Source organism: Euprymna scolopes, chromosome 46 (assembly GCF_053919585.1).
Source record: "Euprymna scolopes isolate OS-2025 chromosome 46, ASM5391958v1, whole genome shotgun sequence".
NCBI lineage: Eukaryota > Metazoa > Mollusca > Cephalopoda > Sepiida > Sepiolidae > Euprymna > Euprymna scolopes.
In genome coordinates this window covers 146,176,968-146,203,492 of record NC_136527.1, presented here as the reverse complement: position 1 = coordinate 146,203,492, position 26,525 = coordinate 146,176,968, and the positions used below count along the sequence as shown (strand labels likewise).

At 26.8% G+C, this 26,525-nt stretch overlaps 1 long non-coding RNA gene across 1 annotated transcript; it reads right to left on the bottom strand.

The window, feature by feature from the left end:
* Positions 1–410: 410 nt before the first annotated feature.
* Positions 411–26,525, bottom strand: LOC145271413 (uncharacterized). Its single transcript, XR_013865863.1, has 2 exons — positions 25,955–26,525; positions 411–5,202 (listed from the first exon to the last, which is right to left on the bottom strand). It is a non-coding gene; the product is annotated as an uncharacterized LOC145271413 (long non-coding RNA).

Here is a 26,525-nt window from a genome sequence, read left to right as displayed (position 1 = left end):
CTTTTATTTAAATACGTTCGTTTTGTTACTTATTTTTAAAAATATGTTTTGTAAATATATACTTTTCATTTTAAATCTTCAAAGGTTTTGTAAATATATTTTTTAAAAAATGCTGGTGAATATTCGAGCATGTTTGCTATTTGACGTGTTTAAAAACAACCGACGCCATGTGCTTGTGCCAATGTCAAGGTCGAATCACCGGTGTTAGTTGAATTGTGCGCCTGGCACCGCCAGGCGTCTTCGTCTGCTATGGGGTATCTATTCTTTACTTGGTCCGAATATAGTTTAGGTAATCTTAAAAGGCAGATATTTTTGATTATTTTTAAAAAATATAAAATAATGATAATAAGCTTACACATGTGATAAAGTCGAACAAATTTTGCATACAAATAAAACACAACTACGAAATTCATTATAAGGAAACTTTACTTTATAACTTAAATTTTAAGAGATTTTTTATCCGCAATATTCAATGTTGTGTGAATGAAAATACGTAGTTATATGCGGATAAAATGATTTTTATTTTCAATGTGTTAAGGTAATTAAACTGATGAAATATTTGAAAACTAAATTAAAAAATTAAGAAGGTAAAAATTCACAAAATAATTGAAACATTCATTTAATCTTACGTTGGTAAAAAGGTTGAGTTTGTTTGCTATAGAGCAGCTTGACCCCCGTACACTTTTATCTAAATAAAGTCATAAACATCTTGTTGTTTCAGACGCACTTCGCCAACCAGCATCATCAGTAAGAGTACTTGAGGTGTGAGAAGTTTATCGGAGCAAAAATGAATTTCTAATTGATTGGAAAAATTTTCCTAAAATTAACTTTCATACAATAAAATTCTTTACATGAAAAATGACCGAGTAAGAAGACCTTACGAACAATGTAGCTTTAGTTATGTTGATGAATACAATAGAAAAGGGACTGTCTCTGTTCATTCAGCAGGAAAGCCAAACATCATCATGTTGATGGTTGATTTTCCTGCTAAAAACCAAGATGGAGTAGTTTTTGTCGCAGATCTGAGTGCTGTCGCTAAAGTAGGGATGTCTCGCTCTTCTAAGCAATTTTATCAATGGCAAATTTTCTACAGAATATTTTTGATAGTGCTCAATCCAACTTTCGTTCTCTGAAATCTTATATTGTCATTGAGAGTTGGCCTTAGGGCTGCAATCTCGTGTAGGCTTGTACCAACGGTCTACAGTAAGCCATCACACATACCTTTAATGTTGTTAAGTTGAACAAATTCACAAATGTTTTAGTCAGTAGTCATTGTTACAGTGTTTAGTGAATCGTAGGGCATCGTTCCTGGTATTTCATAAATATTCAGTTGTCTTTTCTTTGTGCTGGGGGCATCTCTTTTTGGTGTTTATTGTTGGTTCTAATTCGGCAATGAAATCATTAATTTTATAGGATATGAATTGTTCTATGTTTGCTTGTAAGTAGAATTCACCGCAAAAACTTCAGAAATCAAGTGGGCAACTACTTGGTGCTTACATTTTAACTCGATATGAGATACATAGATATTCGAATTTTTTATCTGTCAAGCACTAACTTAGTAAAGAAAGAAGATATTTTTTCTCCTTTTCATATGTTGTAGTATAACTTACGTTTTGGTCTTTTTTTTTACATAGGCGTCACCACTTATCAAATATCGTAAAAGCTTATGTGAGTTAGCCATAATGACGAGATCTTAAAAAGAAAAGGGACATTATTTGGGCTGTCAAGCACTTACTTAGTAAAGAAAGAAAATATTTTTTCTCCTTTTCATATGTTGTAGTATAACTTACGTTTTGGTCTCTTAGTCTTACTGGATTCCAGGACAAGAATTTATCTAGTCTGGTGGAGTATCCAGCTTAAGGTAACATAACTTGGAGTAGGTGCACCCCTCCTCGTAAAAGCTTATGTGAGTTAGCCATACTGACGAGATCTTAAAAAGAAAAGGGAAATTATTTGGACTGTCAAGCACTTACGTAGTAAAGAAAGAAGATATTTTTTCTCCTTTTTATATGTTGTAGTATAACTTACGTTTTGGTCTTTTTTTTTTACATAGGCGTCACCACTTATCAAGGCCGATCGGCCACTCAAGGATAAGGGTTAAAGAGTGTAGAGTAGTCAAAAGGACAATATAGTAATCAATAGTAATGGAAGTTCGGTAAATTTGTTAACTTAAGTGGAACGGCTCATCAGAAACTTGTTCATGTTGGACTTAAAGACAACCTCATGTAGACAGCTGGAAAGCAGGAAAACGGAAGACACTTCCACAGGCGTGCAGTTCTAAGAAAGAAGCTTTGATCATGGAATCTATGTTTAGGTTTAGGCACAGATAAAGAGTGGGGAAAATTATTGATAATGTTTTCAGCTAGTCTAGTGTTTCTTGTGAAAGTTTGGCGAGGGGGGACCATAGATTGAAGCTCAGTCGAACACTTTCCATGAAAATAACAATAAAGTAGAGACAAACTCGCAACATCTCTTCTGTGAGATAGAGGTTGCAGCGAAGAGAAAAGGACATCTCCCACCAGGCCACGAAGTCTATTTTGAACCCTATCAAGGCAGGGCAAGTCTTTTCTAGCAGCTCCTGCCCATATGTGGCAACAGTATTCCATCCTTGGACGTATCTGGCTCTTATATAGAGAATTGCATCAGCAGTGAGATATCTACCGGATCTATAGAAGGATCCGACCATTTTTCCAGCGGCCTTGGCAACAGATTTGATGTACGTATTCCATTTAAGATCAGGAGTAAAGGTAAAGCCCAGAAGCCTGTCAAAACTTGAGGTCTCCCCAAGACGAGAGCCATTCATTTTAATTGATGCCGGATGGGGATCAGAACGTTGATGATGTAAAGATAGAAGCTTGGTTTTAGATGCATTAAAAGTAGCCAGCCACTCCTTTCCCCATTGTACAACGTGATCAAGATCAGAGGAGAGAGAATTGGAGAGAACTTGGTCGTTTACTGTCTTAGATGTGCTACCATAGATGGTAGTGTCGTCAGCAAAAATATCTACGAATGATGTAAGGTTGCGATTTGGAAGATCATTAATGTAGATCTTAGTCATACTGGATTCCAGGACAAGAATTTATCTAGTCTGGTGGAGTAGCCAGCTTGAGGTAAAATAACTTGGAGAAGGTGCACCATTCCTCGTAAAAGCTTATGTGAGTTAGCCATAATGACGAGATCTTAAAAAGAAAAGGGACATTCTTTGGGCTGCGAATACAATTGGATGTTGAATATTTGGTCAGGCTTTACTTGGTAAAAAATATCCTCATGCCAGTTCTCTCCTATGCGTGAGTTCTCTCCTATGCGTGAGTTCTCATATGTCTTAATAAATATGGTTTTTGAGAAAAAGAATATCCACAAACTCCACAAGAATACAGTTTTTCTTTTTTATTTTATCTTAGTTACTTACTCAAGTAAGTTCTATGAGATCAAATCGACGCTGTTCCCTTTATGGGTGCTATTTGTATTTCATTACTACTTGATCTTCTAGGGATTGCTTCTAATATTTATGAAGATTCTTTTTTATTAAGCCAGTTGCTCCTACCAGTACTGTTATGTGTATTTCTTTCAGAGACCATGTCGTTTTTAGATAATTTTTTAGAACTATGACATCAACAACGTTCCATATAACACTATCTGATTTGATGGCTTGTCTTTTATGTATCTGCCCGTCTGTATGTCCTTGTCAAAGAACACTGTCACTTTTCCATTTGATGTTATCGGTGGTGGTTCATGATACAAGATGTTCGACGATCTGTCAAGTTGCATCTCTCCACAGATCTTCCAATGAAGGTATTTACATATTTTATAGTGACAGTGTAAAGACCATCTCCCAATAGGAATGGGCAGATGTTACGATAAAAATGAATACTGCAGATGGCTTTGGCTCTCAATTGCTGAGCAGCAAACCCTGCATTTGTCTTATTTTTTATTTTACTTTTGTTAGTTTGTAGGGATCAAGGGGTTAATCCCTCCAGGGGCTAACACTTGATTCTGTTACGATTTAGATTTATATCCGAGGGCTTTGTCCAGTGTGAATTTTCTTATGTTTCACTAACGATGCTTTTCTAGAACAAGAATATCCACACATCTCACAAGAATATGGCTTCTCCCCAGTGTGAATTCTCATATGTTTCACTAACGATGATTTATCAGAAAAGGAATATCCACAAACTTCACAAGAATGTAGCTTTTCCCCTGTGTGGGTCCTCATATGTACCAGTAAGTATGACCTTTGAGAACAGGAATATCCACAAACTTCACAAGAATGTGGCTTTTCCCCAGTGTGGGTCCTCACATGTATCAGTAAGTTTCTTTTGTCAGAACAAGAATATCCGCACACTTCACAAGAATGTGGCTTTTCCCCAGTATGAGTTCTTATATGTCTCATTAACGTTGATTTTTGAGAACAAGAATATCCACACACTACACAAGAATGTGGCCTTTCCCCAGTGTGAGTTCTTATATGTGTAACTAACATAGATTTTTGAGAACAAGAATATCCACACACGTCACAAGAATGTGGCTTATCCCCAGTGTGAATTCGCATATGTCTCACTAACGTTGACTTTTGAGAACAAGAATATTTACATATTTGACAAGAATGTGGCTTTTCTCCAGTGTGTGTTCTTATATGTGTCACTAAATGTGATTTTTGAAAACAAGAATATCCACATACTTCACAACAATGTAGTTTTTCCCCAGTGTTAATTGGCATATCTTTCACTAACGTTGATTTTTTAGAACAGGAATATCCAGACACTTCAGACTTTTCCTCACTGTGTACCTGCATTTTTCACTAAATTTATTAATTTGTTTATTAATTATACGATGTTCTATCATGATTTTATTCGTCTTTATCTACAGCTCGTGAAGCTAATTTCATTTTATGCCACGAAAAGCTCAATTATATAGAACTTTATGATGTTATTTATGCAAAAGATATTTCTTTGTGCAAAAGTTTTCCATACTGCATAAAATTTTTTCCCTAATCAATTTTTTTTTTGTAATTCGATCTCTAATTTAATATATTTTCTACGAGATGGCGTTTAAATTAATATAAAATTATCCAGGAAAATAAATCTTCCCACAGATGTTGAAATAAAGTTGCAAATAGATATCGCTGTTGAATCATATCGGAGAGATGAGTTAATGATTGAGAAAACATTTCCAGTTATACCGTAGTTCAGTATTCAGGAACATCTGTAATTAAAAGAAAATCAATATTTTTAATATCGTCACTCATATACGATCATTTTGTTTAAGACTGATCAAAATAAAATTAATTGCATACAAATTATCTGCCTTCATAAACGACATACACTTGATATGCGAATTTGTAAAATTATCAAAAATAAAATCTTAAGAATATTACTTTTCATGCGCGCATTTTTCCATATAATCCATGATTTTTCCAGGCATTGCTATTGTATTGATATATAAATTTATAATATTTATTAATGATTGTCAAAAAAAATTAGCTCTCAAACACACATTTATCATAGAATTCACTAATATTTTTAATCGATAAATTCACCATTTTTTGCTATAAAATCATAAGGAGAGTTAAAAAAAATTAGTTATTAAAAAAAAGTTCGGTTTTTTAATTATAAAAAAAAACCATACACGGAATTGAACCTAAAATCTTTCCACCAACCCCCGGTACTCTAACCGTTACGCTAACATGTCATATTGGCAAAATCGCAGTAAAAAATATTTATATACAAAAAAGTTATGCAAAATAAAAAAAAAGCGTTAGTAACTTATGTACTTACTCTCCTGTTTGTGAACCCACATATTTTGTTGAAACTTTTTTCTACTGAACCAATTTTCGAAATATTTTTTTCAAAATGTAGCTAATGAGGTGTTCTATCCAACTATATAAGCTGTTTGAAATTTGGTTGTGAATGGAATTAGTGGTGGGGGTTTGAATGTGTCTCGATTCAGTTTCTAAAAATGGCCTTAAATTACTTTCCAAAATGTTTATTTTTCGTATATTTTTATATATTTTCTATTTTTATACTCATCTAAACTTTTAATCAAAAACTTTTATTAGATACATTTTCTTTCTTCCTAAAGCAAATATATATAATTATTATAGAATGTATAATTGGTATGCGAATTTGCAAATCATCAAACATATCAACAATATTTTCTGAAAATGGGTTTATGTTTCAAAAGGTCACAAATAAAGTTGAAAAAAAAGCTACGGTAAAAGTCTATTAAAGTCAGCTTACCTTCAAATTCATGAGTGCAAGAAGTTATGGCAGTAATAATTGGTTGAATATAAAGGTCAGATTTATTGTTTAACCAGATTAGGATTTGGATAAAATTCCACGCCAATAATTATAACAGCAGTGTTTAGGGTTGCCTTGACTGCAGTGAAAAGAGTTACTTGCTCTTATATCGATTACTATCGGGGGGGGGTAACTGGCGGTGCCTGGGTGTTTGGAGGTGTAAAAGAAAAAAGTGTTAGTAGGGAGGAAAGCTTGAACCTGTGATATGAAAGTTAAAGAAAACATATTTTACCGCCACACTACGAGGCCATAGGAAGTGAAAAGCGTTCAAAGTTGACTTGCTAGTACGTGCAGAAACGAACATTGGCTGAAGGCCAGTTCAGCTTTCTGCCATTTCACTTATTTTTTTTTTTCTGGACGGTGTTGGGAGAAAAACAACTCACCAGAAAAAGAGAGTGTCCAAATGAATAGGAATTGTCTGATATTAGGGGTTTCCCACCACATTGATCAAATGTAATTGCTTTCTGGGCGTCCTGGTATGAAAGGCCAGGAAGCTGCCTTCTCTTTCAATTAGTTTCACTTTTTACAAAAAATAAAAACAAACATGCAAGAGGAAGGAATACCATGAATTTTATAAAAGTCGATGTAAATAAATGTAGATATGACGTGCATTCGCAAATTGTAGATATTATAATCTAGGGAGTATATAAAAAGTTCTAAACCCACAAAAAAGCCTTTGCGAACATACAAAAATGTTCACTTTTGCCTTTAATAAATGGCCTAATCAAACAAGAATTTGTTTTAGATCTTCATATTGTCAAAGTGCAATAGAATCATAGAAACTATATAAGCTCTGGCAGAGAAAAAAAGGTCGTTTAACCAGATTGGGATTTGGATATAATTCTGCATCAAAATTTATGACACCTGCTCTTATATCGATATTTAGCAGGGGGACCTGGCGCTGCCCGGGTGTTTGGAGGTGTAAAAAAAATGGTGTAGGGAGGGAGGCTCGAACCCATGATGAACCCGTGATGTGAAGGTGGAAAAGAATGTGAAAGAACACGTGACATCTTACCACTATGCTATGAGGTTATAGGAAGTGAAAAGCGTTCAAATTTAGCCAATCAAAAAGTTGACTTGCTAGCAGGTGCACCAACAAACGTTGACTGAAGGCCAGTTCAGCTTTCAGCTGTTTCATTGATTTTTTTTCCGCACAATGTTGAGGAAAACTAACTCCCCACAAACAGGGAGTGTCTGAATGAATAGGAAATAAAGGCCAGGAAGCCGCATTTGCTTTAGATTAGTTTCGCTTTTATACAAAAAACACAAACAAACATGCGAGAGGAAGGAATAGCATGAATTTTATAAAAGTCGATGTAAATAAATGTTTACAAATCGTAGATATTATAATTGAAGAAGTATATGAAACATCGTACCCCCCCTGAGACCCCCTACAAAAAAGCCTAAAAAGCATCCGCCACTTTTGCCTTTTATATATATATATATATATATATTACTTTTATATATATATATAGATTACTTTTATATATATATAGATTACTTTTATATATATATATAGATTACGTTTATATATATATAGATTACTTTTATATATATATATAGATTACTTTTATATATATATAGATTACTTATATATATATATATATATATATAGATTACTTTTATATATATATATATAGATTACTTTTATGTATATATAGATTACTTTTATATATATATAGATTACTTTTATATATATATAGATTACTTTTATATATATATATATATATAGATTACTTTTATATATATATATATAGATTACTTTTATATATATATAGATTACTTTTATATATATATATAGATTACTTTTATATATATATATAGATTACTTTTATATATATAGATTACTTTTATATATATATAGATTACTTTTATATATATATAGATTACTTTTATATATATAGATTACTTTTATATATATATAGATTACTTTTATATATATAGATTACTTATATATATATATAGATTACTTTTATATATATATATATAGATTACTTTTATATATATATATAGATTACTTTTATATATATATATATAGATTACTTTTATATATATAGATTACTTTTATATATATATAGATTACTTTTATATATATATAGATTATTTTATATATATATAGATTACTTTTATATATATATAGATTACTTTTATATATATATAGATTACTTTTATGAATATATAGATTACTTTTATATATATATAGATTACTTTTATATATATATATAGATTACTTTTATATATATATAGATTACTTTTATATATATATATAGATTACTTTTATATATATATATATAGATTACTTTTATATATATATAGATTACTTTTATATTTATATATATAGATTACTTTTATATATATATAGATTACTTTTATATATATATAGATTACTTTTATATATATATATAGATTACTTTTATATATATATAGATTACTTATATATATATATAGATTACTTTTATATATATATAGATTACTTTTATGTATATATATATAGATTACTTTTATATATATATAGATTACTTTTATATATATACATATAGATTACTTTTATATATATATAGATTACTTATATATATATATAGATTACTTTTATATATATATAGATTACTTTTATGTATATATATATAGATTACTTTTATATATATATAGATTACTTTTATATATATATATATAGATTACTTTTATATATATATAGATTATTTTTATATATATATAGATTACTTTTATATATATATATAGATTACTTTTATATATATATATAGATTACTTTTATATATATATAGATTACTTTTATATATATATAGATTACTTTTATATATAGATTACTTTTATATATAGATTACTTTTATATATATATAGATTACTTTTATATATATATATAGATTACTTTTATATATATATAGATTACTTTTATATATATATAGATTACTTTTATATATATATAGATTACTTTTATATATATATATATATAGATTACTTTTATATATATATATAGATTACTTTTATATATATATAGATTACTTTTATATATATATATATAGATTACTTTTATATATATATATAGATTACTTTTATATATATAGATTACTTTTATATATATATAGATTACTTTTATATTTATATATATAGATTACTTTTATATATATATAGATTACTTTTATATATATATATATAGATTACTTTTATGTATATATAGATTACTTTTATATATATATAGATTACTTTTATATATATATAGATTACTTATATATATATATATATATATATATATATAGATTACTTTTATATATATATAGATTACTTTTATATATAGAGAGATTACTTATATATATATATAGATTACTTTTATATATATATATATAGATTACTTTTATATATATATAGATTACTTTTATATATATATAGATTACTTTTATATATATATATATATAGATTACTTTTATATATATATAGATTACTTTTATATATATATAGATTACTTTTATATATATATAGATTACTTTTATATATATATAGATTACTTTTATATATATAGATTACTTTTATATATATATAGATTACTTTTATATATATAGATTACTTTTATGTATATATATACATAGATTACTTTTATATATATATAGATTACTTTTATATATATATATATATAGATTACTTTTATATATATATAGATTACTTTTATATATATATAGATTACTTTTATATATATATAGATTACTTTTATGTATATATATATAGATTACTTTTATATATATATAGATTACTTTTATATATATATATAGATTACTTTTATATATATATAGATTACTTTTATATATATATATAGATTACTTTTATATATATATATAGATTACTTTTATATATATATATATAGATTACTTTTATATATATATATAGATTACTTTTATATATATATATATATATATAGATTACTTTTTTATATATATAGATTACTTTTATATATATATAGATTACTTTTATATATAGATTACTTTTATATATATATAGATTACTTTTATATATATATATAGATTACTTTTATATATATATAGATTACTTTTATATATATATATATATAGATTACTTTTATATATATATAGATTACTTTTATATATATATATAGATTACTTTTATATATATATATAGATTACTTTTATATATATATATATAGATTACTTTTATACATATATAGATTACTTTTATATATATATATAGATTACTTTTATATATATATAGATTACTTTTATATATATATAGATTACTTTTATATTTATATATATAGATTACTTTTATATATATATAGATTACTTTTATATATATATATAGATTACTTTTATATATATATATAGATTACTTATATATATATATAGATTACTTTTATGTATATATAGATTACTTTTATATATATATAGATTACTTTTATATATATATAGATTACTTTTATATATATATATATAGATTACTTATATATATATATATAGATTACTTTTATATATATATAGATTACTTATATATATAGATTACTTTTATATATATATATATATATAGATTACTTTTATATATATATATAGATTACTTTTATATATATATATAGATTACTTTTATATATATATAGATTACTTTTATATATATATAGATTACTTTTATATATATATAGATTACTTTTATTTATATATAGATTACTTTTATATATATAGATTACTTTTATATATATATAGATTACTTTTATATATATATAGATTACTTTTATATATATATAGATTACTTTTATATATATATAGATTACTTTTATGTATATATATATATATAGATTACTTTTATATATATATAGATTACTTTTATATATATATATATATAGATTACTTTTATATATATATAGATTACTTTTATATATATATATAGATTACTTTTATATATATATAGATTACTTTTATGTATATATATAGATTACTTTTATATATATATAGATTACTTTTATATATATATAGATTACTTTTATATATATATATATATAGATTACTTTTATATATATATATATAGATTACTTTTATATATATATATATAGATTACTTTTATATATATATATAGAGTACTTTTATATATATATATAGATTACTTTTATATATATATAGATTACTTTTATATATATATATATATTACTTTTATATATATATAGATTACTTTTATATATATAGATTACTTTTATATTTATATATATAGATTACTTTTACATATATATAGATTACTTTTATATATATATAGATTACTTATATATATATATATAGATTACTTTTATGTATATATAGATTACTTTTATATATATATAGATTACTTTTATATATATACAGATTACGTTTATATATATACAGATTACTTTTATATATATATATATAGATTACTTTTATATATATATAGATTACTTTTATATATATATAGATTACTTATATATATATATAGATTACTTTTATATATATATATATAGATTACTTTTATATATATATATAGATTACTTTTATATATATATAGATTACTTTTATATATATATAGATTACTTTTATATATATATAGATTACTTTTATATATATATAGATTACTTTTATATATATAGATTACTTTTATATATATAGATTACTTTTATATATATATATATAGATTACTTTTATATATATAGATTACTTTTATATATATATAGATTACTTTTATATATATATAGATTACTTTTATATATATATAGATTACTTTTATATATATATAGATTACTTTTATGTATATATATATAGATTACTTTTATATATATATAGATTACTTTTATATATATATATAGATTACTTTTATATATATATAGATTACTTTTATATATATATAGATTAGCTTTATATATATATAGATTACTTTTATGTATATATATATAGATTACTTTTATATATATATAGATTACTTTTATATATATATATATAGATTACTTTTATATATATATAGATTACTTTTATATATATATATAGATTACTTTTATATATATATAGATTACTTTTATATATATATATATATAGATTACTTTTATATATATATATAGATTACTTTTATATATATATAGATTACTTATATATATATAGATTACTTTTATATATATATATTACTTTTATATATAGATTACTTTTATATATATATAGATTACTTTTATATATATATATAGATTACTTTTATATATATAGATTACTTTTTTATATATATATAGATTACTTTTATATATATATAGATTACTTTTTTATATATATATAGATTACTTTTATATATATATATAGATTACTTTTATATATATATATAGATTACTTTTATATATATATAGATTACTTTTATATATATATAGATTACTTTTATATATATATATAGATTACTTTTATATATATATATATAGATTACTTTTATATATATATAGATTACTTTTATATTTATATATATAGATTACTTTTATATATATATAGATTACTTTTATATATATATAGATGACTTATATATATATATATATATATAGATTACTTTTACGTATATATAGATTACTTTTATATATATATAGATTACTTTTATATATATATAGATTACTTTTATATATATATATATATAGATTACTTTTATATATATATAGATTACTTTTATATATATATAGATTACTTATATATATATATAGATTACTTTTATATATATATATATATAGATAGATTACTTTTATATATATAGATTACTTTTATATATATATATAGATTACTTTTATATATATATAGATTACTTTTATATATATATAGATTACTTTTATATATATAGATTATTTTTATATATATATAGATTACTTTTATATATATATATATATAGATTACTTTTATATATATATAGATTACTTTTATATATATATAGATTACTTTCATATATATATATAGATTACTTTTATATATATATATATAGATTACTTTTATATATATATATAGATTACTTTTATATATATATATAGAGTACTTTTATATATATATATAGATTACTTTTATATATATATAGATTACTTTTATATATATATATAGATTACTTTTATATATATATATATATAGATTACTTTTATATATATATAGATTACTTTTATATTTATATATATAGATTACTTTTATATATATATAGATTACTTTTATATATATATAGATTACTTATATATATATATATAGTTTACTTTTATGTATATATAGATTACTTTTATATATATATAGATTACTTTTATATATATATAGATTACTTTTATATATATATAGATTACTTTTATATATATATATATATAGATTACTTATATATATATATATAGATTACTTTTATATATATATAGATTACTTATATATATATATAGATTACTTATATATATATATAGATTACTTTTATATATATATAGATTACTTTTATATATATATAGATTACTTTTATATATATAGATTACTTTTATATATATAGATTACTTTTATATATATATATATAGATTACTTTTATATATATAGTTTACTTTTATATATATATATAGATTACTTTTATATATATATATAGATTACTTTTATATATATATAGATTACTTTTATATATATATAGATTACTTTTATATATATATAGATTACTTTTATGTATATATATATAGATTACTTTTATATATATATAGATTACTTTTATATATATATATATAGATTACTTTTATATATATATAGATTACTTTTATATATATATAGATTACTTTTATATATATATATATATAGATTACTTTTATATATATATATATATAGATTACTTTTATATATATATATATAGATTACTTTTATATATATATATAGAGTACTTTTATATATATATATAGATTACTTTTATATATATATAGATTACTTTTATATATATATATATATATTACTTTTATATATATATAGATTACTTTTATATATATATAGATTACTTTTATATTTATATATATAGATTACTTTTATATATATATAGATTACTTTTATATATATATAGATTACTTATATATATATATATAGATTACTTTTATGTATATATAGATTACTTTTATATATATATAGATTACTTTTATATATATACAGATTACTTTTATATATATACAGATTACTTTTATATATATATATATATATATAGATTACTTTTATATATATATAGATTACTTTTATATATATAGAGATTACTTATATATATATATAGATTACTTTTATATATATATATAGATTACTTTTATATATATATAGATTACTTTTATATATATATAGATTACTTTTATATATATATATAGATTACTTTTATATATATATAGATTACTTTTATATATATATAGATTATTTTTATATATATAGATTACTTTTATATATATAGATTACTTTTATATATATATATATAGATTACTTTTATATATATATAGATTACTTTTATATATATATAGATTACTTTTATATATATATAGATTACTTTTATATATATATAGATTACTTTTATGTATATATATATAGATTACTTTTATATATATATAGATTACTTTTATATATATATATATATAGATTACTTTTATATATATATAGATTACTTTTATATATATATAGATTACCTTTATATATATATATATAGATTACTTTTATGTATATATATATAGATTACTTTTATATATATATAGATTACTTTTATATATATATATATAGATTACTTTTATATATATATAGATTACTTTTATATATATATAGATTACTTTTATATATATATATATATATATTGATTACTTTTATATATATATATATAGATTACTTTTATATATATATAGATTACTTATATATATATATAGATTACTTATATATATATATAGATTACTTTTATATATATATATATATAGATTACTTTTATATATATATAGATTACTTTTATATATATATAGATTACTTTTATATATATATATAGATTACTTTTATATGTATATAGATTACTTTTATATATATAGATTACTTTTATATATATATAGATTACTTTTATATATATATAGATTACTTTTATATATATAGATTACTTTTATATATATAGATTACTTTTATATATATATATAGATTACTTTTATATATATAGTTTACTTTTATATATATATAGATTACTTTTATATATATATATAGATTACTTTTATATATATATAGATTACTTTTATATATATATAGATTACTTTTATATATATATAGATTACTTTTATGTATATATATATATAGATTACTTTTATATATATATAGATTACTTTTATATATATATATAGATTACTTTTATATATATATAGATTACTTTTATATATATATAGATTACTTTTATATATATATAGATTACTTTTATGTATATATATATAGATTACTTTTATATATATATAGATTACTTTTATATATATATATATATATAGATTACTTTTATATATATATAGATTACTTTTATATATATATAGATTACTTTTATATATATATATATAGATTACTTTTATATATATATATAGATTACTTTTATATATATATATAGATTACTTTTATATATATATAGATTACTTTTATATATATATAGATTACTTTTATATATATATAGATTACTTTTATATATAGATTACTTTTATATATATATAGATTACTTTTATATATATATAGATTACTTTTATATATATATATAGATTACTTTTATATATATATACATTACTTTTATATTTATATATATATTACTTTTATATATATATAGATTACTTTTATATATATATAGATTACTTTTATATATATATATAGATTACTTTTATATATATATAGATTACTTTTATTTTTATATATATAGATAACTTTTATATATATATAGATTACTTTTATATATATATAGATTACTTATATATATATATATAGATTACTTTTATGTATATATAGAAATCTTTTATATATATATAGATTACTTTTATATATATATAGATTACTTTTATATATATATATATATAGATTACTTTTATATATATATAGATTACTTTTATATATATATAGATTACTTATATATATAGATTACTTTTATATATATATATATAGATTACTTTTATATATATAGATTACTTTTATATATATATAGATTACTTTTATATATATATATAGATTACTTTTATATATATATAGATTACTTTTATATATATATAGATTACTTTTATATATATATAGATTACTTTTATATATATAGATTACTTTTATATATATATAGATTACTTTTATATATATATAGATTACTTTTATATATATATAGATTACTTTTATATATATATAGATTACTTTTATATATATATATATAGATTACTTTTATATATATATAGATTACTTATATATATATAGATTACTTTTATATATATATATATATATATAGATTACTTTTATATATATATATATAGATTACTTTTATATATATATATATATAGATTACTTTTATATATATATAGATTACTTTTATATATATATAGATTACTTTTATATATATAGATTACTTTTATATATATATAGATTACTTTTATATATATATAGATTACTTTTATATATATATAGATTATTTTATATATATATATAGATTACTTTTATATATATAGATTACTTTTATGTATATATAGATTACTTTTATGTATATATAGATTACTTTTATGTATATATAGATTACTTTTATGTATATATAGATTACTTATATATATATATAGATTACTTTTATGTATATATAGATTACTTTTATATATATATATTGATTACTTTTATGTATATATAGATTACTTTTATATATATATATAGATTACTTTTATATATATATAGATTACTTTTATATATATATAGATTACTTTTATATATATATAGATTACTTTTATGTATATATAGATTACTTTTATGTATATATAGATTACTTTTATGTATATATAGATTACTTTTATATATATATATAGATTACTGTTTTGCTTTTATACAAAAAACACAAACACACAAGAGGAAGGAATAGATTGGATTTTATAACAGTCCATGTAAATATATGCATTCGCAAATCATATTATAATCTATAAAAAGTTCTAAAACATAAGAACCCCCTGGACATACAAAAACACAAATATGGGCTGACAGCTAAACCATCATGTTAGAAAATAGAATCAGTGTAAGCAGTGAAAGTACAGCAGAATAAGGTAGGAAAATTGATATTTCTATGAGTGACACTCAATATGGTTTCCGTTCTGCTAGATCTACAGCAGATGTCCTTACAGTTATATCGCATAGGATTAGCAAATCTCTCGACGGTGGCAATCTTTCTAGGGCAATTGCTCTTGACATATCTAAAGCCTTTGATAGGGTATGGCATAAAGGTTTACTTCATAAGATCGCTAGCTATGGTATAGCTGGAAAAGTCTTCTCAATTATTAAATCATTTCATTCTGATAGGTTCATAAGAGTAGTAGTTGAGGGGCAAAAATCAGAAGCTCACAGTATTAATGCCGGTGTCCCTCAGGGATCCATCCTGGGCCCAACTCTTTTCTTGATCTACATTAATGATCTTCCAAATCATATCCTTACATCATTTGTAGACATTTATGCTGACGACACTACCATTTATGGTACCACATCTAAGACAGTAAACGACCAAGTTCTCTCCAATTCTCTCTCCTCTGATCTTGAGCACATAGTACAATGGGGAAAGAAGTGGCTGGTTACTTTTAATGCATCTAAAACCAAGCTTCTCTCTTTACATCATCAACATTCTAATCCACATTTGTCATCAATTGAAATGAATGGCTCTCGTCTTCAGGAGGCCTCAAGTTTTGACAAGCTTCTGGGCTTGACCATTACTCCTGATCTTAAATGGAACACGTATATCAAATCTGTTGCCAAGGCCGCTGGAAAAATGGTGGGATCTTTCTATCGATCCAGTAGATATCTCACTGCTGATGCTATTCTCTACCTATATAAGAGCCAGGTACGTCCAAGGATGGAATACTGTTGCCACATCTGGGCAGGAGCTGCTAGAAAGGACTTGGCCTGCCTTGATAGAGTTCAAAATAGACTTCGTAGCCTCGTAGGAGATGTCCTTTTCTCCTCCTTGCAACCTCTATCTCACAGAAGAGATGTTGCGAGTTTGTCTCTGATGTATCGTTATTTTCATGGAAAGTGTTCAACTGAGCTTCAATCTATGGTCCCCCCTCGCCAAACTTTCACAAGAAACACTTGAGCTTCAATCTATGGTCCCCCCTCGCCAAACTTTCACAAGAAACACTCGTCTAGCTGTAAACACTATCAATAATTTCCCCCACTCTTTATCTGTGCCTAAACCTAAACGTAGATTCCATGAACAAAGCTTCTTTCTTAGAACTGCACGCCTGTGGAATTGTCTTCCGTTTTCCTGCTTTCCGGCTGACTACAATATGGTTGTGTTCAAGTCTAAAGTAAATAAGTTCTTGATGAGCCGTTCCATATAAGTTATTAAATTTACCAAATTTTCATTACTAATGATTACTATATTGACCAATTTCTACTGTACACTCTTTAACCCTTATCCTTGAGTGGCCTCTGGGCCTTGATAATGTGGTGATGCCTTCAGGTTCTGATGTCAATGATGGCTTAATCAAACAAGAATTTGGTGTTCAGAAGATTGGTTGGTCATTTCCCTGTAGATTTAATTGACCAAAAGGTGCTGTGCATTATACAAGAGATCATTGCACAAGTGTAAAGGAAAAATGGCATATAAAAAAGAGCTCAGATAGTGATATGGCAATAGGGGCTTTTTTTTACACAGTGATCACCACTTATCGAGGCCCGGAAGCCACTCAGGGATAAGGGTTATTGCAAGTACATTACATTAGTGTGGAGATTTGATGGAGTGTTTACTTAAGGGGGCGGTTCATTAGGAATTTGTTAACATTAGACTTGAAGACATCCAAGTTGCAGTCCGGAGGGAAGCAGGCAGACGGAACAGAGTTCCACAGGCGTGCAGTTCAAAGAAAGAAGCTTTGTTCATGGAATCCGCGTTTTGATTTAGGCACAGATATAGAGTGGGGGAAATTTTTCACAGTGGATTCAGCTAGACGGGATTGGAGTTCAGACGAGCACCTCCCATGAAAATAACGATAAAACAAGGATAGGCTCGCAATGTCTCTTCTGTGGGAGAGGGGTTGCAGGGTAGAGAAAAGGGCATCCCCCACTAAGCCACGAAGTCTATTTTGTACTCTGTCAAGGCATGATAGGTTGTTTTTGGCAGCTCCTGTCCAGATATGGCAACAGTATTCCATCCTTGGACGTACTTGGCTTTTATATAGATAGAGAATTGCATCAGTAGTGAGATATCTTCTGGAGCGGTAGAAGGATCCCACCATCTTTCCAGCGACCTTGGCAACAGACTTGATGTACGTGTTCCATTTCAGATCAGGAGTAAAGGTCAAACCCAGAAGCTTGTCAAAACACGGGGCCTCACCCAGACGAGAGCCATCCATCACAATTGATGCCAGCTGGGGATCAGAGCGTTGATGATGTAAGGATAGGAGTTTGGCTTTTCTAGAAATTGCTGAAGATACTACTTGGCTATAACAATAAAGGATAGCGTGGAGCTCGATGGTTCAATGAGGAGCATCAATTTGGTTTTGAAATAGCGGATATGTGATGGGTTAAATCATGAATTCAGAAGATGAACGTAGGAACTAAGATGCAACAATGGATGGTCTGACCAGAGTTAAACAAACCGGATTACAGGAAAAGAAATTTGGTGTTCTGTAAAGATGAATACCTGAAGAAACTGCATAAGGAGTATTCACTGAAAATATTGCTTGGCTATAAAAATAAAGGATCGTGCGATGTTTCGTTAAACAGCATCAACGTGGTTTTGAAAAAGGGGATATATGATGGTTTAAATCATGAATTCAGAAGATGAAAGTGCGAACTGAGATGCAATGTGGAGCACTAAAAACCTGATCCAAGAATTCGGTCTGAAGAAACATGTTGGTTTTATCACAGAATACGCTCTGGTGCACAATGGTATTTCTATTTCTAAAACTACCTATATAGCAATTAAGCTGGGATTCTCAATACTACACTAGCAGGTGCAGAAACGAACATTGACTGAAGGCCAGTTCAGCTTTCTGCCATTTCATTTATTTTTTTTCTGCATGATGTTGGGAGATAAACAACTCACCAGAGAGTGTCCAAATGAATAGAAATGTGTAATGGTTTAAATCATGAATTCAGAAAATGAAATTGGGAACTGCAGCTTATATAAAACAACCATCTAGGAAATCGCGATAATCATTTAAAAATCAATAATTAAACAAAATACTGGTAAATAAATGTCATAATGACACGTTTTGCAAAGTTTGTTTGAACTTAATGATTTTTTATGGTATCTTTGTTTTATCAAATTGTTAACTGGAAGTACAGAACACATAGGATCTAATCCCATTCGAAAACAAATGCAAGAAAGAAAAAAATGAGATGAGCTTCACTCTCTTCCCTTCCAACAAAAAAATACAGATATTATTGACTGCTAATTGGTCATGAAGTGGGTGCTCATTTTACGTTCAATTTGTATAGGAAAGTGATTACCCACCCTAAAAACATAAATATTTATTATTTTATTCGTTTTGCAGATATTTTAAAGCTGTGGAAACTGTGAAAAAAAATTTCCTCTAAAATCCAATGACTGCTCAGTCGAGAAAAGGAAGCAATGTGCACCTAACCCTTAAGTTACGGAAGAATTCCCCCCCCCGTTCCATGACGTAACAGTCTGGTAACAAATATCTTGCCAGCAAAGAGTAAACAAGAGTAGCTTCTCGGTGTCACCAATACATTTAAGAAAAAAAACAACTTATCACAACCGAAGAAATCTCCTTTAAAATAACCAAATGGTCATGTGATTAACTTTCACCTGACCTGGAGAAAAAAAAAGCTGAGAAGCAATCTCTTTCGGTTAGTCCCCCCCTCTCTCTCTCTCTCTCTTTCTCTCTGTCTCTCTCTCTCTCTTTCTCTTTCTTTCTGTCTCTCTCTCTTTCTCTGTCTCTTTCTCTCTGTCTCTCTCTCTCTCTTTCTCTCTGTCTCTCTCTCTTTCTTTCTCTCTGTCTCTCTCTCTTTCTCTGTCTGTCTCTCTCTCTGTCTTTCTCTCTGTCTCTCTCTCTTTCTCTCTGTCTCTCTCTCTCTTTTTCTCTCTGTCTCTCTCTTTCTCTCTCTGTCTCTCTCTGTCTCTCTCTTTCTCTTTGTCTCTCTCTTTCTCTCTGTCTCTCTCTTTCTTTCTCTCTGTCTCTCTCTTTCTTTCTCTCTGTCTCTCTCTCTCTTTCTCTCTCTGTCTCTTTCTGTCTCTCTCTTTCTCTCTCTGTCTCTCTCTCTCTTTGAGCAATCATTAATCCCTTTTTTTTCAAAGGCTTGTTTGGATTTCTTTAGTGTCGGATTTTAACCGACTGAAGGGGGAGGGGAGGCGTTTCTGCAACTCAACGGCTAAATCTGAACTCGACGTAGAAGGAAAAAACAATGAAACTCTTAACTTGTGTGGAGAATCCTTCTCGGCTTTTCTCGGCTAACTAGAGTTGCAACGTGTTGCCTCGTTGCTTACAACGACAAATTGTCTTTGTAATAGTAACTGTGAAACGTGTAACTTGACTAAACAAAAAAGTCCAACTAACACATCAACGATAGGAGTGTTTTATATCCCACAAGTTGATGCTATGCAAAGTTCAGTCCGACCCACGTGGTGGACAACAAACTACTACTACTACTATAAAATCAGTCGACCAAGCACTTTTTTAAACCTTTTGCTTGAACGACTGCCTCCCAGAATTCCACTGCCCCCCCCCCTCCACATCGAGTTCCGGTCAGTAATAATTACCACATTAGTGTATTTCTCTTTTGTGTGTCCAATTTATTTATTTTTTTAAATTAAATATATTAAGATATTAATTAAAATATAAGCAATTTAATAAAACAAAGATACCATAAAAAATCATTAAGGTGAGTTTCTCGTTGACAAAGAAAAATGAATAAAATAAATACACGTGTAAATAATAAAAATAAGGGTACTGGTGCACACAATAATACCAATATTCAAAAAGCCATTCCCAACATGGGAAAAGGAGGGCGTTTTATAACTATTCTGTGCTTTCACCTAACAACCTAATAAAAAAGGATATCATAAACTTTAATTTAACTTGAAAATATTATTTAAAAATAGTGCGGTTTGATAAATAAGCAGATTTGCCGTTTAGTTGTACAAATAGCCTTCAACCCTGTTATCAAAAAACCGTCATCTGACCAGGAAAAAAACTTTTAAAAACCTGAGAAGGCAAACAAATCTCTTCAGTTAGTAAGCAAGGTAAGAGCACCTTGCTCTCCCTCTCTTTGAACAATCATTAATCCCCACTTTTTTCCACAAAACGTTGGTTGGTTGTTTTTGTTTTACGGCATATTAAACCCTTTTTAGGTTATTTAATGCCGAATCCAAATATTTTGAAGAAAATTTTTTTAATAGAATATATTTGTTGTTTTCAAGTCAGTTTCTATTGAACCCATAGTTGGGACCCTAACAGGTACTACCACTCCGGGTCAGAGTGGACCTGGCAGCAATTGCACTTAAAGGGTGGTCCACACTCCCCAAAGCCCACAAGTTGGGGCCTCACCACTGGATATAGTTTAAGGTCATATCTAGGACCCCACAAAACGTAGTCATCAAAATAAGGTCAACATTTTTTAAGCAGTAAACTATGCTGGGCTCGACTATAACGTTTTACAACTATTTTTTTTTTCTATAATAATTTTTGTTAGTTGGATATGGTCAATAAATACTTGTTCATTTTATATGGATTTGTAAAAGAAAGTGATTCCCATTCTAAAATTAAAAATAATGGAGAAAAAATAAAACATCTATCAGAGATGGAGAAAAAATAAAACAGCTATCAGAGATCTTATCAGAGACGCCCCATGGGGAAATATTTTTTCTCTTCCTGCTGAACAGTGTGCAACTGAGACCACTGAATGGTTCAAAACTGCAATCGAAGCGCATGTTCCCATGCGGAAATTCTATAGCAAGCCCCACTCTCCCCAATGGTTTACTTCGACTTGCGCAACTGCCATTGCTCAAAGACAGCATGCATTCAACAGGTTTAACCGACATAAGTCCAGTTCAAACAGACAAAAGTACATAGAAGCTAGAAGTAACGTTAAGAAAGAAATAGCGACAGCTAAGAGGGAATTTACGGAAACCACTAAAAAACGCATCGAAGCACAAAAATTAGGAACTCGTGACTTCTGGAAAATCCACAACAGTGTAGTAAATAATGGGCAATCAACAATTCCCCCACTAACCAACAATCACGAGGTTCTTTGCTCAGCAACCGAGAAGGCTAACATGCTTGCCAGTCGGTTTGCCTCCAACTCTACACTGGACCCTCTAAACCACCCCCTACCTGACTTTCCTATGCGGACAGACGCCAAGCTAGACGATCTGGAAATCACCCCTGCTCAGGTGCATGCTATCATAAAAAACCTTGACACTTCCAAAGCATGTGGACCCGACCTCATCCCAGCTGTGCTATTAAAAAAGTGCTCAGCCGAAGTAGCTCCAGTTCTCTCCAAACTCTACAACAAATGCCTTAATGAATCTTGCTTTCCGAGCTGTTGGAAAACTGCTTCTGTGGTATCAGTATTCAAAAATTCTGGCGAAAGAACTGACCCATTAAATTATCGCCCTATTAGCCTCCTCCCACTTTTTGCCAAAATATTTGAGACCTTAATTAACCATGCTCTAGTCCAGCACTTTACAGATGCTAAACTTCTGACCGACCATCAATATGGATTTAGACAAGCCCGTTCCACGGCAGACATCCTCACTGTAATCTCTGAACGCATATACCATTCACTGGACAAAGCGGGAGAGGGCAGAGCGGTAGCTCTAGATATATCTAAGGCTTTTGACAGGGTATGGCATGAGGGTCTCCTCAGGAAGATTAGATCTTACGGTATCACTGGTAGAATACTTACCATAATTAAATCCTTCTTAGATAAGAGAAAAATCCAGGTTGTCCTCGACGGTCGTACGTCTAAACAATATAATATAAATGCCGGAGTGCCCCAGGGATCTATCCTTGGTCCTCTGCTGTTCCTGATATTCATAAATGACCTCCCCGACAAAATTGCCTCTGAGATGGGTATATATGCTGATGACACCACACTCTATAGCAGGCACGACAGGAAAACAAATGAACATATATCTAAAGTAATGGCAGAAACACTAGAGGATGACCTCAAATCAGTAGTGGAATGGGGACAAAAATGGATGGTAACGTTCAATGCCACCAAGACAAAACTGGTTTCATTCAATAATTACAAGAAACCTTCTCTACCACCTATAGCAATGGCCAACAACTCTTTAGCTGAGTACGTCTTTCAAGCTCCTTGGCCTAACGTTCACAGGAAACATGAGCTGGAACAATTACATCGAGGGCATTGCCAGGGCCGCTGCGAGGAAGGTGGGCTCTCTCTACCGTGCTAGAAAACTTCTAACACCCGAAAGTATCCTGTACCTCTATAAGGCCACTATTCGCCCATGTATGGAGTATTGCTGTCATATTTGGGCCGGTGCATCGGCTACTAGTCTCTCGCTCCTTGACAGGGTTCAAAAGAGAGTCGCAAATCTGATAGGCCCTAAACTGGCATCTAAACTTCAGCCTCTGTCCCATCGTCGAAACGTTGCATCCCTCTGCCTGTTCTACAAGTATTATAATGGTGAATGCTCTGAAGAACTGCAAGCACTTGTGCCCCCACGACGTGAACACCCTCGACAGACCCGACAAGCTGCAAAATCCCACCCCCACACTGTAGAGATCCCTAGATGTAAAAGATCTTTCTACTCCAGTAGTTTCTTCCCCAGAACTGCTAGACTTTGGAATTCCATTCCAGGTCACTGCTTCCCCAACTGTACTGACATGCATAAGTTCAAGTGCAACGTGAACCAACATCTCGCTGCCCTAATCCCTACATAGTACCCCAGTAGATGTTTCCCCTGATAGTAGCCCCCTACACCAAAGTGGCAATGTGCCTTGTTTGGGGTGAAAATGTAATAAAAATAAAAAAAAAAAACATCAAAAGGAATTCTCCAGCGAAATAATAATAGGTAACATAGACACAAAAAAAATGTCACATCAAATAATATAATTTTAGATTTTTGTACTTCGTTAAAATAGGGTCGATAAATGCCATTTTTATTTTTTTTTAATATGTCATTTTTAACAAAAACATTATTACATACTTAACTTAAATTTCGTAAATGCTAATATTTTAAAAAATTGCGAAAATTTACCAAGTGGAAAGTTATTTAGAGAGTAACTTTTTTGGAAAGTTGGGTAAAATTGCATTTTTTCTTAGATATCAAGACAATGAAGATTTAATATACTCGGAACGCAAAGTTTAGATTAAACCAACATTTTTGTAGTCTATAGCGATAGACTTTTTTTTTATAACAGTTGTTTAATTCGATGGGTTTTTGTAATTTTTTGAATATTTTTTATTGGATTACAATAAAATTAAATATTTTTCATGTTTAAAATTATTTTTAAAGTTATTGAATTTTTTATTTGTTAAAAAATAAAATAAAAAGAAACTTACCTTTCAAGAAATTAATCGGGATGAATTCGTTTTTTTTTTCTTTTGTGTTCAAAACACAAAATTTGTTTTGTTTGTTATGATTTCTTTAGTAAATTTAGTAAACTTTTGTTTTGTGTGTAAAATTCATTAAGAAATAAAATATATGAAAATATAAAAAGAATCAAAATTAAAAGAGGAAAAACACGATTTAAACATGAAATTATTTAAAAAGAAAATCAACTGCTAAAGAACAATGGATTTAGGTCATCATGAGACGGTATAATCATTATTTCGTTCCTCGTGTAAAAATGCCCGTTAACTATAAGTGTGCCGAATTGTTTTAGGTTATTTTCTGTCAATGCTTAAGGTTTGTTTAGATTTTTTTATTAAATTTCTTTTTCAAAACTAAAATATATGAAGATATAAAATATAAGATGTGAAAAATTTCCCCCACTCTATATCTGTTCCTAAATCAAAACGCGGATTCCATGAACAAAGCTTAAACTGCACGCGGCACGCCTGTAACTCTGTTCCGTCTGCCTGCTTCCCTCCGGACTACAACTTGGATGTCTTCAAGTCCAATGTTAACAAA